This window comes from Oryctolagus cuniculus, chromosome 3, assembly GCF_964237555.1.
Source record: "Oryctolagus cuniculus chromosome 3, mOryCun1.1, whole genome shotgun sequence".
In the NCBI taxonomy this organism is placed as follows: domain Eukaryota; kingdom Metazoa; phylum Chordata; class Mammalia; order Lagomorpha; family Leporidae; genus Oryctolagus; species Oryctolagus cuniculus.
The window spans coordinates 48,516,042-48,534,621 of record NC_091434.1 but is presented as its reverse complement, the minus strand read 5'-3'; the positions used below and the strand labels follow the sequence as shown (position 1 = coordinate 48,534,621).

Genomic DNA, 18,580 nt, shown 5'->3' with positions numbered 1-18,580 from the left:
ATGTTCTACTCACGTGCCCAGAGCTCTGGGAATTAGGGTAGGAGTAGTATCGGAGAACATGCCTGAGAGTCAGGAACTGTCATCCACAGAAATTTGGGGGCTGCTGATGTGTGATGTCATTGGATGGTGTGAGGCTCAAAACCAAGAGTTTTAGAAAAAAGGGAGAGGGAGGGAGAGACAGAGAGAGAAGTCTTCCATCCGCTCTTTCACTCCCCAATTGCCGTAACTCTAGGAGCTGTGCCGATCCAAAGCCAGGAGCCAAGAGCTTCTTCCCAGTCTCCCACATGGGTGCAGGGGCCCAAGCACTTGGGCCATCCTCTGCTGCTTTCCCAGGCCGTAGCAGAGAGCTGGATTGGAAGTGAAGCAGCTGGGACTTGAACTGGCACCCATATGGGATGCCGGCATCACAGGTGGATGCTTAACCTACCATACCACAGCACTGGCCCTGGAAAGTCAAGTTTTGATGAGAGTGAATGGTGATGGGAGTGTTCAGAGGATGGTTTGTGAAAACAGGAGGTGGGTAGCTAGCCACCAAGATATTTTCAAGGACCTAAATGTTATATATATATATATATGTGTGTGTGTGTGTGTGTGTATAATTTTATTTGACAGATAGTCAGACAGTGAGAGAGAGAGACAGAGAGAAAGGTCTTCCTTCTGTTGATTCACCCCCCAAATGGCTGCTATGGCTGAAGCTATGCTGATCTGAAGCCTGGAGCCAGGTGCTTCCTTCTAGTCTCCCATGTGGGTGCAGGGCCCAGGCACTTGGGCCATCCTCCACTGCCCTCCCTGGCCACAGCAGAGAGCTGGACCGGAAGAGGAGCAACCGGGACAGAACCCGACGCCCATATGGGATGCCAGCGCCAGAGGTGGAGGATTAGCCAAGTGAGCCACAGCACTGGCCCCCTACATGTTCTATTTAAGAACTGTTTTAGTTCCCTCAGTTTTTGAATCAGGACTGATCTGTGTGGTCGATGGAGTACTGCCTGGTGATGGCATAGACTTTCTGAGACCAGGTCATACAAAGCCCTGTTGCTTCTTCCTGTTCTCTTAGGTCACTGGATCTTCCAATGATTGACAGCCCTGGTGAATCCATCCACCAACCATGAGGACACTCAAGGAGCCCTGTGGAAAGAGAGGACCCCCTGCAACAACCAGCACTGACTGCCGCTAAGTGAATGAATTGCATTGAAAATGAATCCTTGGTGCCGGTTCTGTGGTGCAGCGGGTTAACGCTTTGGCCTGAAGCACCGGCCTCCCATATGGGCTCTGGTTCTAGTCCTGGCTGTTCCACTTCCGATCCAGCTCTCTGCTATGGACTGGGAAAGCAGTAGAAGATGGCTCAAGTCCTTGGGCTCCTGCACCCATGTGGGAGACCCAGAGGGAGCTCCTGAAACTTTTAAAAAAATAATTGTGTGTGGGAGTTTCCTTTTCCCTACAGAATCTCATTGAGTTGACTTAAGGTGGGACTCAGACACCCATAGCTTAAAAAAAAAATTCCCTAGATGATTTTATTATGTAGCTAGAGTTGAGAAGCAACTAACACCTTACAGTATTATCTTGGGGAAATTTGAAGCTGAGAGACTTCAGCTTTATAGGAAAGGAACGGAGTTCTGACAAGTGTGATTGCAGGAGTGGGTGGGCGTGGAAGTCCCCAGGAATCATGCTAAGGGAGGTCTAGCACAGTGCTGGGAGAGGAGGTGGAGAGAGGAGGTGCTCGAGAGGGGCATGGATGAATCTGTACCAGGCAGATGCCTTGTGGTCTGCCTCTGCACGTCCTAAAGGCAGCCTCAGTACCAAGGGGAGGTGGCCTGTGGGGACCCCTGAGAGACTGCCTTAATCCGATGCACAGACGTCGCATTGGTTGTTTCCGACTGTGAGAAAAGGGAGGGAGGCGGTCTGGCTGGGAAGATGGTGTGAATCCAAATGTAGATGAAACCTAAATATGCTTTGCATGCATACACATTGATTTTCCCCCAAAAGTATATTGATATCATCACAGTGAACGAAACACACATTTTCCTTTAAAACATAGTATTGAATTCACAGCAGCCTGTTATTTTGTATTATCTTGTTCAATAAAAACAAAAACTACAATTATTGATAGGTAGGAGTCATGGCTTCTTTTAACATTGAAAAAAAAGCTTTCATTTCATTGACAAAACTGAAACTCATCTGGACTGGAGGAACGAAGTTCTGGAGGAGTAAGGACATCCATGACAGTGGGAGGAGGTAGTGGGTGACTGTTCTGTGTGTGGACAAAATAGTCCATTTTATTTTGCACTGGAAGAAGATGGAGTAGACATGACCCTTGAGTGCCCCAAGTTTTTTTTTTTAATTATTTATTTGAAAGGCAAAGAGAGACTCATACAGACAGTGAGAACAAGATCTTCTATCCAGGGGTTCATTCCTAAAATGGTTGCAACAGCCCTGGATGGGCCAGGCCAAAGCCAGGAGCCAGGAACTATATCCTGGCTCCCACATGGGTGGCAGGGGCCCAGGTATTTGGGCCATCATCTGTTGACTTCCCTGGTACATTATTATGAAACTGCATCAGGAATGGAGTAGCCAGGGCTCAAATGGGCTCTCTGATATGGGACACCAGTGTTGCAAGCAGTAGCTTAACCTGCTGTGCCACAATGTTGGCCCCTGAGTGCCCACATTTGTTGTAAATAAAGCATCTTCAGTCTGTCTTTCTCAGAAGGTGAACCAAAATATTTTTAAATAAAATTTATTTATTTGAAAGGCAGAATTAAGGAGAGAAGGAGAAACAGACACACAGATCTTTTATCTGCTGGTTCACTACCCAAATGGCTGCAAGAGCTAGGGCTGGGCCAGGAGCCTGGGACTCCATTGAGGTCTTCCATGTGGATTCTGAGGCCTAAGAGCTTGGGCCATTTTTGGCTGTTTTCGCAAGTGCATTAACAGGGAGCTGGATCAGAAGTGGAGCTACTGAAACTCGAACTGGTGCCCATATGGGATGCGGACATTACAGGTGGTGACTTAACCCATTGCCACCCCTTCTTCCCTCCAAATCATTTTTTTTTAAGTAAATGCACAAGAGCTTCATCCTAGGGGCCTGTTTTGGACTTCTAGGGTAGGTTTTTTACTTGTAGACTCTACAACATAACAGCATCTCTGATTCCTGTAAAGAGGGACCTTCTTCTGTCCTGATAATTACATCCAGAGTCATCCATTTCTTTATCAGTTCCAAAGAAGAAAGGGTAATTGCTCAAGGAGCATCCTTGCCTAAAATGAATGATTCTAACAGCTAAGTGCTTATCTTCCCTGCCACTCCTTTTTTTAAGCTGACCTCTGAACTGAGTATGCACAGGCCACTTGTGCATTCTCCATCTCACTAAGAAGTGAAATGACAATGACCAGTCACTGTCTCCGACATTTATTGTATGTGAAAGGCACTTAGGAGATGTGAAGACCAGGTAGTCGTGAAACAATTAAAAGGACTCAAGACTGAAAGCATCAACTATGACATTCAGCTGCTCAGTTATGCCAGCAAAATGGTGAGCGCCCTTTAGTGAGAGTCTTTAATTCGAATCTAGGCTCAAGGCAGGCAAAGGCCACCATGGTGATATAGTGGGGGATGAATATTTGATTGGAAGTCATGCGTCCTGACTGGTCTGAGTCCCTGCTCTGACATTTAAAACTTGTTGATCCCGAGTAAGTCTCCTAACCTTTCCATGTCTCAGCTTCCTTACCTGTAAATAGGTCACATGAATTTGTGCTCTACTACCTTAGCAAGTTGTGTGGGCAAAATGACGTAAGTATTATAAAAGTAATTCATGAAATATAGAAACATCATGCAGATATTATTGCCATTGCATTAACCATTGATGACTTTATTTAGTTAAAACATTACAAGCCAGATCATGGCTTCGCAACCCCTCACTATAATGCCCATCAGCAGTAAATATTTACTGCAGGGCCTGATAGTGATCGTGTGAGTTTAGGTTCAAGGTGATTGGAGATGCAGCTCTGTAGATGGTCATACACACAGATAGTTGGGAGGACAAATAGTCAAAAAATGTATCTGGGGAAGCGTCCTGCCTATCATTCCAGTGGAAATATCAACTTTTTGATACATCTGGTAATAAAGGGTTTTCACAAGTTATGGAAAAAGTGAAGATATTGGAACCCCAGGAAGCTTGTGCCTGGGAGGGAAAAACTGGTTAAACAGTTCCTGAATAAGGAGCAGCAGGAACACAGTGTGGAGCAACCCCTGCAGGTCGTCCACTGTGTGGAAGAAAGTTCCCCTTGCTTGCTGGGAGAGCATGACATAGATGGCCAGAAATCAATGAAAGGCAGCAGAAAATTGGTTAAGTGTCTCAGAACTGAGGTCTTTCCACCCTAGCAGGATTGTTTGCTTTCAGGAGATTGCAGACACAATAAACAATTCTTGTACCCCCTTGGTACTGTTGCATACAGGAGATCTTTTCGGTTCCTTAATTGTTAGCATTTTTGTGTTGCTTTCCTGTACTCAGATGGCCACTCCGCATGCTGCTTCCTTTGTAGTGCTTTGACTTCATGAATTATAATCATGAAGTTGAAGTTTCTGCTCCAGTTCTCAGTTCAGGTCCTCCCCCACCCCCCGGCTGGGGCCTATAGCAATTTCCCCCAGCTACTACCACCACACATCCTGCACACCCAGGAAAGGAGACCATACTGAGATATTTATTTGTATATGCCAGTATAATTCCCAGCTTCCTGGTAAGACAAGAAGACAACTTAATAGGATATCTCATTCTTGCCTGGACCTTGTGTATCTCTGTGTATTTGAAATTTGTGTAGCTTTGAACTCCTTTTCACTTTTTTTTTTAAAGATTTATTTATTTGAAAGAGTTACACAGAGAAAAAAGGATAGGTAGAGAGAGAGAGAGAGAGAGAGAGAGAGAGAAATCTTCCATGTGCTGGTTCACTTCCCAATTGACCGCAACGGCCAGAGCTGTACCAATTCAAAGCCAGGAGCCAGGAGGAGCTTCTTCCAGGTCTCCCACATCCCAAGAACTTGGGCCATCTTCTGCTACCTTCCTAGGCCATAGCAGAGAGCTGGATCATAAGTAGAGCAATTGGGACTTGAACCGGCACCCATATGGGATGCTGGCACTACAGGCGGTGGCTTTACCCCCTATGCCACAGCGTCAGCCCCCTAAGATATTTTATTTTGAAAGAGTTATAGGGAGAGGAAGAGACAGAGAATGGTCTTGCATTTGTTGGTTCACTCCCTAGATAGCTGCAAATGCCAGGACAGGGCCAGACTAAAGCCAGGAGGCAGGAGCTTTTCCCAGGTCTCCCAGGTGCTTTAGCAGAGAGGTGGATGGGAAGTGGAGCAGCCGGGACATGAACTGGTACCCATGTGGGATGCAGGCAGCATATGGTGCTTCAATACTGGCCCTTTTCCCTCTCTCTTTTGTGAAGATTTATTTTACTTATTTGAAAGGTTGAGTGGTAGGGAGAGACAGAGAGAAAGAGATCTCCCATCTGCTGTTTCAACCCCTAAGTGGTTACAATACCCAGGTCTGGGCCAGGCTGAAGCCAGGCCCCATCTGGGTCACCCACATGGGTGGCAGGGACCCAGACACATGTGCCATCTCTCTCTGCTTTTCTAGGTGCATTATCAGAGACCTTGAACTTCTTTTCCTTTCTAAGCACCTCCTTTAGGCCCGTGATATACCTCATCTGGGGCTGCTCATTTGGCTGTTCATTGGCTAGGCTCTAGTTTCACTTTGGCCCCAGTTTTATCTTTTCTGTTGTCCTATTCCAACCCCTGTCTCTTACCCAATACATCTGTTTTCCTGGTGAAGGATCTGGAAAGTGTGTGGCTGAGTAAGTAAAGCTTTCAGGAAGCTCAATTTTATCTTTGGTTTTCAAAGCTTCACAGGGCACATGAAAAGAAAGGAAAAAAAGAGAAAAAAATCCAAAAAAAGAAAAAAAAAGAGAAAAACACAATCATGACCTGTTCCACCTTTGCTAAGTGGAATGAAAGTAGACAGACCTACTTCATCAAAAATGTTTGTGGGGAGCAACTGAGACTAGATTAAATTACTTGGAACTAGGACTAATTCTATGCATCTGCTCTCCCACAACATGGCGCTGGGGGGGGGGGGAGCAAACAACTTCTACACAGCTGCCTCATCAGTTTGATAAGCTGCAGGAGCTGATCCTGCTCCTGATTGGAGGAGAGCAGCGTGCTCGGCGTGTGGGTAGCAGAGTTGGGATTGGTGGAAGAGGACTATAAAGGAGGAGAGAGGCAACATGCACCAGGAACATCTGGATAACATCTGAGCAGCCCCCGAAAGAGTCGGCCACGGTGTGCCGCTCCTCTGCGGAAGCGGGGAAAGCGGCTGGGGGTGCCGCCCCCTCCACGGAGGTGGAGGGGCCGGCAGCTAACCCGGGACGGCGTTGTTCCTCTGTGAGTGAGGGAACGGCAGCTAACCCGGGAAGGGCCGAGCAGACAAAAGAACAGCGCAGGGTCCAGTGTCATTCCTCCGCGAATGGGGGAGCGACAATGTTCTTTTTTTTTCCAATATGGCCTGCCCATATTTCTTTATTTGGTAGAATTAGTTGAGCACTCTAAATTACAGGGGAAGATGGAAGGAGATGACTGTTGGATGCACTAAGGCTGACGTAAGGGCAGGAATCTGGGGAGGTGTGGTGACGATGACTGTGTTGAACTGTGCGTGTGTTGGCTTTCTCTTGGCTCACCTGCTTGGATGTGAGCGGCCTCATGAAGCTTTCCAAGTTCTTCAAGAAGAAGTCAGCCTGCAGCCATCTTCCTAATGATTCAGAAGACCTTCAGCTTGGAGGACTTGAGCTTTCCTGTGAACAGAGGGTGTTCTGCAGACACATCCTGCAGCAGAACTGTTGGGCAGATTGGTGTCCAGATGAGTTCCCTTGGCAAGTGGCACTGAAAGTTCCAGATTTGTGAAGTTAAAAACTGGTAGTGGATGAGTTTAATGAGTCAGAAGAAAGCAAACTTCAGTCACATGTGTATGAGACCTGTCCTGTTAACATTGAGGGTTACTGCTGATTTATGACACTGTAAAAAGGCAGCTGAGTCAGACCACGCCTCTAGTGCTTCTGATAATGGTGATGATTGTGGTAAGATAAGCCAAGAGGCTGCTGTTGTAGTCCAGTATGGTAAGCTGCTGCCTGCACTGTCTTCATCCTATATTGAAGTGCAGCTTCAAGTCCTAGGTGCTTCACTTCTAATCCAGCTCCCAGCGAATGCACCTGGGAATGTAGTGGAAGATGGCCCAAGGACTTGGGCTCCTCCACCTTTGAGGGAGACCTGGATAGAGTCCTGACTCCTGGCTTTGGCCTGATCCAGCCCTGGCTGTTATGAATCAGTGCATGGAAGATCTCTTTCTCTCTCTGTCACTCTGTCTTTCAAATAAATAAACAAATAGATCTTAAAAAAAGTTAAGTAGGGGCCAACTTTGTGGTGAAGGGGGTTAAGTCACTACTGGTGATGCCAGCATCCCATATAGGCACCTGTACATATCCTGGCTGCTCTATTTTCGACCCAACTCCTTGCTAATGCATCTTTGAAGTTAGCAAAGATGGCCCAGTGCTTGGGCCCCTACCCAAATGGGGAACCTGAATGAATCTCCTGGCACCTGGCTTTGGCCTGGTCCAGCGTCAGCCACTGCAGCCATTTGGGGAGTGAACCAGTGGATGGCAGATCTCTCTCTCTCTCTCTCCCTCTCTTTCTCCTCTTTCTATAACAAGACCTTTCAATAAATAAATAAACCTTCAAAAAAAAAAAGATAAACCAGAAAATTTATAGTAATTACCTTTAAAATTGTACTATTCCTTTTATGTTTATGCACTCCCATAATTCCTTAATCTCATAATGAATTTATTTTAAATTTTATTTTATTTAAAACTTATTTTAAATTTTTATAATTAAATTTTAACATGCAACAACAATTTTTAGAATTCAGATTTGTGGTCTATTCACAGATTTTTTTTTTCCTCCAAAACATATGATACAGAGTAGTATAATAAACTTGATTCTGTAGGCGTTCACTTGGGACAGAATGAATCATTCTCATCAGCGAAACAGAGTCCCTGCTGCCCCTTTCGTCTCTGACTCTTCTGGAATTAAAAAAAAAAAAAGAGCCTGTGCTAATATTTATTCAGTCACTTAATATTTTATAATGAACACTGACAGCTTCTGGAAGGACCTAGATATAGCAGCACACACATTTCTGTTTGTTTCGTCATGGGTGTGGGATTTTTGTGCAGATTTTTCACGGTTCTATGGTTTTCTGGTTTTTAAATAGATCAGTGTGACTCCATACAACATTTCTTGTTAGTGGGGAAAAATTGGCAGCAGTAAGTGTCTAGTAAGAAGAGGGGTATGTCGCCCCCAAAAGGAATACTTTTGAAGATTTGAGGACTAAAGGACTAAATTAGGGTACTTTAAAATATTTGTGGAAAATTTGAATTAAGAGATAAATTTATTTTGGTGCAAAGAAGTTTAAAATCCATGCATAATTTTCATAATACAACTTCCCGTGCAATGATTGATCTTCCATCTGACTATACTGACACGGCTAGTTTGCTGTGTATCTTTCATTTGGTGCTCACTCTTACTTGTCACACTCCTCACTAACCTTGACAATGTCACACGTACCCAGCCCTGAATAGATCCAGGTCTTCCTGCTTCTTTCCCATTTGAAAACAACCCAAACAGATTATAAAATGCCTTTAAAATTTCCATGTGCTTTTACAGCAGTCTTTTGAAGAGATGGCAGAGGGAAACAAGGCTGCCTGGCTTGAAGCGCTCTCCTTATCTATGTGGCCACAGTGCTGCCTGCTCTGCCCCATAACACTCTCTATTCTCTTTCCCAGACTGTCAATCAAAACCCCACCCTTCCCCAACTTTACAAGCTCCTCTGCCCTCCCTGGGCTCCCTCCTCCAGCTTTCCAGATCTATCCCATTCCTGACTCTTCTCCTCTCTGCCCTCTTGTCTCTTTCCTCTTCACCAAGAACCCTACATCAACATCAGGAAAGGCCCAGAAGTGCATAGCAACTGAGCCATCTCCTGAAATTGGCAGACAAGAAAGATGGTGAATATATTAATATTTTTAGCTCTGTCAAATAGACTCAGACACAATCGAAGGTGGTTTTAGAACTCAGACCCTGCGTGAGAATTGGTTGACACCAACCTCTGCTCTATTCTTGGCATTCCTCCCTCAACACTGTTCATTCTGTGTGCTTTGCTGCATGCATTTCCTCTGGGGAAAGTAATAGGAAATGCTGAGGGTTACTTTAGGAAATGGGATTCTGGCCAGTTTCAGAAGGACAGAGCTTAGCTTGACTCTGAAGTGATGCTAGGGAACAGAGGAAAACATTTAGCTCCAAATGGATGCCTAACTTTGGGAGGGCAGTTCCTTGTATGTTTGCAAAGAAGAAGACAAAGAGGGAGTGAGCATGCATATTTATTTTGAGAGAGGAAAAAGAAATTGTCATTGTGAAAGAGGGGAGAGACTAGAATAAAACTAGAGACAGCGTCACAGTTGAGGTAAGGAACCAGCAGTTCCTGAAGGCACAAGAGACAATGAAGACATCCAAGGGGATAAAAAAGGGTGGGCAGTGGCTCAACCATAAAGGAAGAACAAAGTCTTAATATTTTATGGCTTTATGGTTTTATTCCCCTTGAGAAACCTCTCCCAACGTAGTTTGATGGCTGTTATTTGTGAATGTGGGTCCCCTTTGCTTCTCGGTGACTACAGAGTGGGATGTGGTTTGGGTTTGCCCCTGTGGGAAAGATGCTGAGCCTCAGGCGCTCACCACTGCCCCCTGGTGGCAGTGCACATCTGGCAGGACACTGGGCAGTTCTGAACGTGTGTGAGACAAGGGAGCCTGGTGAAAGACTTAATCAGGTCTTGGAAGTTTCAATGAGAAGTCTAACTCCAGCTCTATAGTTTTGTGGTCTTGCCATTTTCGGTTCATTAAAGATTTATTCAAATGTAATGAGGTGTGATAGTTTTGGCTATCACTTTTTTGCTTTTTTAAAAAAATTATTTATTTATGTTATTTGAAAGACAGAGAGATGGGAACACACAGAGATCTTCTATCTACTCCCACTCCCCAAATGCCCACTATGGCCAGGGCAGAGCCAAGCCAAAGCCAGGACCTACAAACTCAGTCTGGCTCTTCCACATGGATGGTAGAGACTCAAGTTCTTGATCTACCACTGCTGCTTCCCTGGGTGTGCACTGGTAGGAAGGTGGAATTGGAAATACATAAAAAATTAATCCAGAGATAAAAGTTAAAATAGGGAGCCATTTGGCATTGTGGAAAAATTTGAAAATACAGATGAGCGAAAAGGAAAACTATGTGAATCAATCCTTTTAGGCATATTAACAGCACACCTATAGGTATATATTTACATATTTTGATATGAGGTAGGTTACTGATAAGTTGTTACTTTATTTAATAATGTGACACGATCAACCTTCCACATCATTAGGCTTCAGTGAGATGTCAGCAAATCTGGTTTGAGAAAAAGTTCTGTTGGAATAAATCCATACTGTGAATCATTTATTCTGTGACTTGAAAATCAGATGTTTGGAACAAATGGTATCATTAGTCAGGAAAAGACCAAATTCTCCCTTGGAACTTGAAAAATTGGGAAATAGACCGTTCTTTGTTAAAGATCCCAGTACAGGAAAAGCTACTGAGAAAGCAGGACAAAGATACGACTTCCTTTACTAGCATTTTTGCTGAATTTGACAAAGGATTTTAGTAATGATTAATGAATTTAAATTTATGAAGTGCTTCGCCAAACATTCAGCTTTAAAGTTATCTGCTATGTTTTCTGGAGATCTTACTTTCAGACATGGTTTCGCCTTTATTTTTGTTAAAGAAGAAAAAATGTCCTTCAGATTAGAAAAAATCAACATGCTTTCTAGTTCTGTTTAGAACTCATATGCTACTGAAAAACCAAGATATTCCAGAAAATGATTTCATGTCAGAATTACAATACCTGATTATTATTCACAGCATAATTTTTTATTAAATACATTTTCGATTGCATTATCATTTTTAAAACTACTTAGCTCCAATCAAAATGAAAATGCCCATTTCTTCATCTTTATTCATGCCTTTCACATTTCAGTGCCTTAGCAAGAGGCTGTCTCCATTTTTAAATGAAAAAATTCTGGGACGCTCATTATATCTGATAGACGGATGTGGTGGAAGTGAGTGACGTAAAAGCTCTATGACAGCAACCATTTGCTTCCTAGGAACGCGTCTGTTACTTTTGTCTTCACCGAGACCATTTGGTTTTCTTGCCAGTGTCATTCACCCTCCCAAACCTTCCTGGTCGTCCAGGTGTGCTAGTCATCTGAGTCTCAAGAACATGTTTTTCCCCTTATGGATCATAATCGGGAGGTTTTTCTTCAAAAGTAGCACTACGCTGCAAACACAACTGTGTTCTCCAAAACACAATTGTGAGAGAGCAAACAGTGTTTTCTTTCTAGTGCGTGTAAATGGAAATGCAGGCTATTTAATAGGCCTTGAGCAGACTTAGCAGATGCTCTACATGAAAATGTATTTCCTTCTCCAACCAGTCTTCCTGGAACTTTATTTTTTTAAAAACAGAAGTTTTAGAAAGACATGTGAAGGGCTAGGTACTATTTAAAAGATCTGGGTTATTAGCAAAAAATATATATACATTTCCAGATGAGACATCTACATTTCAGGAGGGCTGTCTTGTTTTTTTACTTGGCATACCATGGACTCAACACTCTATTTTTTGTATGCCATCTGTTTTTGGTTGACCTTAATTTTCTGGATGACAGTTTTTCTTCAAATATTTTAAGTCATGACTAAATTTCATCTAACAAGAAATTTTTAGGTTAGTTTTTGAACAAAAAATCAGACATCCTGAATCCAAACATGGAATTACATTCAACAATGCTTAATTTGTTTCATAGTTTAAGAAACTGATTTGTAATTGTGTGAATGTTCCTAGGATAAACTCCAGTGTTTATTTGGCTCTTTAAAGGCCAACAACATATAGGGCCATATTTTATTTTAATTCTACTCCATTCTGACATTTCATAAAACAACAGCATGAGATTTATTATAAAGGTAAATTCTGGAAAATTAATACTAGAAGACTAATATAACTTAAAATCAGAATTTATGATAGACTGATGTTTCAATTGATAACTTTCACTTAATTTTTGACAAAGATAAGTATTTCCCAGATTTATTACTGGAATGTTTATTAAAAATACATATTCTTAGACCTTCCAGCCTAATATAGTGGATCCGGATCCCAGGTTAATAATACACTTGTAGGATTCTTGGGATCTGGGAGCACTAGGGAACTCTAGAACAGAGCTGGCTCTCAACCCCAGGGACATATTCAATTTGTTGTTTCAGGGAGTTTACAAATATCAGTGCTCAGGTCTCCCCAAAGACCATTTAATATAGACTGTTTGGAACCTGGAAATTAGAAAGCAAATTTCCCTTCACTAGACTGTGTTCCTTCATATTATGCCCTGATGAGAAATGGACTAAGTGATTAACGTGAAAGAGTCTCTGTAAATGATAGCCGGAATTCCGAGAGAGTAGCATGTTAGCTCCGAAAGCACAGGTGCCATCTGTGTCTTGTCACCGCGGTTCCCTCAGCCCCAGCCACAGTGATTTCTATATGTATTATGAATGCATAATAACTATTCATTGAGTAGTTTCTATTGGCTAAAATTTTAATTACCCACAAATGTCAGGTTCTTGCTACAGATGCACTTTGACAATTGAATATGAAATGAAGTCCAACGATGGTGAATGAGCACATGTAATGGAGGAGGTGAGAAATCACTGGTGAAGCCAGCAGAGGACTGGTTCTAAGGTAGCCCAGGTGAGCCAGAGAGGGCTAGCCTCAAGAAGCCTCAAGAGGCCGGCACTGTGGCTCAATAGGCTAATCCTCCACCTAGCGGTGCCGGCACACATGAGGTTCTAGTCCCGGTCGGGGCGCCGGATTCTGTCCCGGTTGCTCCTCTTCCAGGCCAGCTCTCTGCTGTGGCCAGGGAGTGCAGTGGAGGATGGCCCAAGTGCTTGGGCCCTGCACCCCATGGGAGACCAGGAGAAGCACCTGGCTCCTGCCTTCGGATCAGCATGGTGTACCGGCCGCAGCGTGCCAGCCGCGGTGGCCATTGGAGGGTGAACCAACGGCAAAAGGAAGACCTTTCTCTCTCTGTCTCTCTCTCACTGTCCACTCTGCCTGTCAAAGAAAAAAAAAAGCCTCAAGAAACCAGAGTCGCTGTCCAGCTCAGTAGCACACTCAGTAATCTCCTAGAACGCGCATGATTACACCTAGAAATGGAGCAGGGGAACAGCCAGGCTTTGAAGATCAGGACAGCAGAATTCCCTACTCCCACGTCCCACGCATCCATTCTGCACCTGGCCCTTGTTAAAACACATGCTTATTTGAGTTACCCTTGGCTTGACTCTCCCCTGCCCACATCTACTTCCTCTCCTGGTTATTTGCTGTGGCCAATGGGAGCTTGGCACTCAGACTCATTTTGTTGTGTGACCATAATAGCAGCTAATATGGTGCCAACCACACAGCTGTGGCCAACTAACACTTGGAGAGAGTGAATATAACAGACAAAGAAGATGACCAGGAAAATACCACTCCTTGGCAGATCAGAAAGGAAAATGTAGTATAGAGAACAGGAAAATGGCAGAAGCTCTTAAGGCAGCGTTCATTTCTGCAGTTTATAGAAATGGTCAGGTGTGAACACTTGGCTAGGACAAATCTCAGCTGTGAGAGGAGATTGAGAGGTCAACTGGGACAGAGAAAGAGATAATTAAAGAGTACCTGGAATGTCTAGGTACAGCTGAACTAGCAGCGCCAGAAGACTGGCCGTGTAATGCAATGCAAAGAGAGTTGGATGAATATTCAGAACACTCAAGCGCTATCCTCATTCAACTCAGCTTGTCTACTATTGGGGTGACCTTGAGAAAAGAAGCCTCTTAAATCTTACTCTCTATACCTACAGAATGGACAAAAGTTGGGAAGATATTACCTACTGTATAGGATTGTTATATAGAGTAAATAAAATCAAGCATGAAGTGTAGCCACTTACACTGATACCCAGGAAAAAATAGAAAAAGGAAAATATAAGACAATTAATCAGCAATAATTTAAAATAATCAAGAAGTTGGGTAGCAAACCACATGGCTTGTAAGATCAAATGGTGCCTTCCTTATTGATTTTATTACCTCCCATAATTGAGGAACGGCCTCAAAAGATAAGGAAATGATAGGTAAAATTCTGTATGATTGCCAAGATACCTATGAAACCTGAGTTACTCAAAACACTCAGTATCCTGTATTTATTTTTGGGATGATATGAGTGATTACCATTCATTAATGGGCAACATGCTGTATTGTGTACCCGGTATTACAAATGGTAATGGGATAAGCAATCAGCTCAAAGATTTCATAAAATGTTGATCAGTTTGCTAGCATTTCATGAGTGTATTTGAATACACCAAAGGCTCTGAAACAGTAATACTTTACTATATTTACTTCCTGAGCCTCAATAACATTGTCAAGAGCAAAGCAAATCAAATTATTTGTAAGCAATTTCCTATGACTGATAGAATGGGAATGGCTATGTCATTGTTTTACAGCACGCCAAAGTGCAGTATAAGAAATCTTCTATGTCTGATGATTTTCCAGAGATCTGGATGGCTTGAGAAGAGTATTTCTCCAAAGGACTGTCTGCTAATTACTAATAGCAGAATTGTTTGGAAAAACTTGTTAAAAGTACAAAACCCTGCTCCTGACATTGGAATGCAGTTGGTTAGGCCATCCCTTGTGATGCTGGCATCCCATATCTGAGTGTCAGTCTGAGTTCTGGCTGCACTTCTCACCCAGCTTCTTGCTAATACACCTGGGAAGGCAGCAGAAGATGGCCCAGGTACTTCCACCCTGCTACCCGTGTGGGAGGCCAGGATGGAGTTCTTGGCTCCTGGTTTTGGCCAAGCCTATGCCTGGCTGGTGCAACCATTTGGGGAGTGGACTAATGGATGGAAGACCTCTCTCTCTCTCTCTCTCTCTCTCTCTCTCTCTCTCTGTTTCCCCTCACCCACCTCAGTTACTCTGTGTTTTAAATAAATAAGTATTAAAAAATTAAGCAAAACCCTAACCTTTGCAGATTTACTGAATGGGAACTCTGAGAGAGAGCTCAGAATATGAATTTTATCATAAATCTTGGAGATGCTAACGCTCATTGAAATTTGAAACCTGCCTAGAATAATGGTATTATTTAATATGTAATAGTCTTGTTGTAAATATGGCTCAAAGAATTGAGAATCAGGAAACAATCAGATGAGTCTAATATGAGGGATAGTTACTATTTTAGAACATAGGAATCAGAAATTTTTTCAAATTGCTCAAAAACAGAATAAATTTCAAAGGTGAGAGCAAGAGGTAAACATAAAAACCAAAGCTCTGTGGTGTCACAGCAGCCAGCCCTGTGGATGTGACTTTTTAAGTCACCTCCTCAGAGAAACTTCACTCTTTCCCTGCTTTGGCTTTTGCCTGCTTGTGGGGAATGCTGTTGTCAGGTTAATAACCAGATAGGTCTCCTCCATTAGGCTCAGTAATTCCAACCCGAGATGGCACATTAGAAGCTCCTGGAACAATTTTAAGAAATACTGATTCCTAGGCTTATCCAATCCTGTGTAAGCAGAACTTCTACCAAGTGAAGTCCAGGCTTTGGTATTTTTAAACTCTAGGGTTGAGCACCACCATGTAGATAAATAGAGATGGACCGCAGGAGTTGGGGAAGGAAGGGGATTGCAAGGTTTCTGTTCAGTTATGCTGGTGTACCTATATAGCATTTTATGCAAATTTAAGAAAATAAGCCCAAATTAGCAATGGTACTAATCATGTTCAGATGGCCCAGGCTGGTTTTCAGTTTGAAGAACTTTCAAGCACCTCTGAACCATTTCTCCTCAGTATCCCTGATCTTGCTAAATTCAAGATTTTCATCTCAAATGGATACAATTTCAGAAGTCCTGACACTGGCTTTCCTACTTCTATAGTGAATACTTGTTCTGCCTGGAGCCTAAGGGGCAGGTGTTTTCTGGGGATCAGATCACCGTTGGTTGACCTGTCGGCAGGGTCAGTGCAGACATGCAAAGCATTAGTCACCAATTTTCATTTTCCAGCTTGAATTGGGGTGCAGGTGCCTGAAGAAGTGGGCGGGTCACACTGGGAAGTTTTTTGAACCCTAGTTTGGCCATGGCTATGCCTGCAGCAAAGTTGGCCTGATTTTCTCATTCTTGGTTAATTGACATTATTTGAGTACTTAACAAATTTCTATTAAACATATAATATATTCCAGCATTTTGCTTGACACTGAGTTCAATATGTCATTGTACCTGATCCTTGTTGGCAAGTAGCCAATTGTTACTTCTCTCTCTCTCTCTCTCTCTCTTCTCCACTCTTCTTCCCACCTATTTGTATACAAACCTGCCTCTAACATTTGTGGAGTTTGGGGCAAGAATACAAATGGAGGCCTACCTACTATATTGTCTAAGCATTTAAAAATTTAAAAAACAGGCTTACAAACTGTTACTAAGGGCTGTTCTATACTTCCCTCTTGAAAAACACACCCCTAAAATGAGCCAGAAGCTATTCTCAAATTTAGAATTCTCAGGGTCCTCAGAATTTTGAGAATATGGTTGTTCTGGGCGAGTCCACACCCAGGCTCAGCTCCTTCCTATCATTTCCTTACTTCTGGTTCTGTGGCCTCACATACAGGCAGAAGGATTCTCAGGTCCAAGCTGTGTCCATGACCATCCCCCTACTCCTCTCTAACAGCTGCCCCTTGGCAAATCCTACAAGTCTGTGCACCACTTTAGTTGGTCCTTGGGATGGGATACCTGGGGGGAGGATGGCACAGGTGCTGGAAGTGGCTCAGGATCACTGGGCAGGGAATTCTAAGGCCCTGTACTCCAGAGCATGGTCAGGGTGGGGGATAGGTGTGGGCTCCATGTCTCCTTAGCCCAAGGGGAGGAATGAGGTCAGAGTGGGTTCCATCTTAGAGGGACATCTTTACAGTTGGGATCGCTCTCACCTGGGTCTAAGGGTAGTTCTATTTTTACTTGCTTGCTTATTTTTCTTTTCTTTTTTTAAATGATTGATTTATTTATTTGAAAGGCAGAGGAAGAGAGAGAGAGGTAAAGGCAGAGAGAGAGATCCATCTTCCATCCTTTGGTTCACTCCCCAAAAGGCTGCAATGGCCAGAGTCAGGAGCTCCTTCCTGGTCTCCCAGGAGAGTACAGGGGTCCAAGGACTTGGGCCATCTTCTACTGCTTTCCCAGGCCATAGCAGAGAGCTGGATCGGAAGTGGAGCAGCTGGGTCCTTGGCCCATATGAGCGCTGGCCCGGCTTATTTTTCTAATTCAACATTTATTAAGCATCCACTAAGTGCAAGCCTTAGTGGAACCTATGTGTTGGATCAGAGAAAGAGGAAAAAAATTTTTCCCCTTCCAGTCTCATATGGTTTCTCCACTGGTGTCCTTGGAGACTCTGCACATCTCTTTGACCACATTCCCTGGCAGGTCTCCAGGCCTTTGTCATGAATATGTTGAGGACTAGAGGATGGGGGCTCCTTCCCTGGACTTTTGTGGGGCTTTGACATGACTGAGCAGAGCCTGCCAGGGCAGGCCGAGGGCAGAACAGGCTGCATGAGATTTAAACTGTGGCACATTGCACATGGTATGTGTAAATCGGGGTTAGGCTTCATATCAGAGATTTAATTCCTAATTTGGAGTTTCATTTGCAACTGTTTAAGATTATGATGTAATAAAAAGCCAAATAAGTTCATCTGTGTCAAAACCTAATTTCATTTTACCTTTTCCTTGATGATGAATAAAGGGAGTTCAGAAGCAGTTAAAACTGTGCACTTCTGGGCCCAATAAAAATGTGCAAATCTCTATGCTAAAGTAGCAATCCAATTTGAAATAATTCAGGTGGAATTGCTTAGAGAAGGCCAAGTTAAATGGGTGTACTTTCTTCCTGTCTTTCTGTATTTTGTGCTGTGTAGAGAGCAGAGAACTGGAGCCAACGATTGTAACTCATATTACATTGAACACACACAGGCACTTGTCAAACAACTCAGGCTTTTGCTCAACTCTTGGGGGAGTTGTTAGGATTATGCTGTGCTTGTCCAAGAAGGTGGATTCCTGGAAGTAAACCCCTCCAGGTAGACCTGAAAGATAGTTGAGGAAAAGAGGATGTCACAAAGAAGTGTATTTTAAGAATAAGGGCAGGTAGTTGGCAATGAAAATCCTTGAAATATATGCTGTGGGCTTTTGAGAGAAACAAAGCATGAAGGAAGAGGCCTTTCAGAAATTGGATGGGAGATTTCTGGGACTGTGCGCCTCCATTGCTTAACCTGGGCAACCGCACAGAGGGAAAACTTTCTGGGTATTTGTTGTTAAATAATTTAGTTTAACCTGCTGATTGAAAAATATATAAACCAGTACCAAATCGACTTTAAATTGTTTCCATATTAAG

The 18,580-nt window shown here is 43.3% G+C and overlaps 1 long non-coding RNA gene across 2 annotated transcripts in view; it reads left to right on the top strand.

Annotated features, from left to right (window-relative positions):
• The window catches only part of LOC108176872 (uncharacterized), a 37,551-nt gene extending 35,447 nt beyond the window's left edge, over positions 1 to 2,104 (top strand). For both annotated transcript variants that reach the window (XR_011387183.1, XR_011387185.1), the window contains one exon: positions 1,055 to 2,104. This is a non-coding gene — a long non-coding RNA (uncharacterized lncRNA). The remainder of the gene's footprint in view (positions 1 to 1,054) is intronic.
• The last annotated feature ends 16,476 nt before the right edge of the window (positions 2,105 to 18,580 follow it).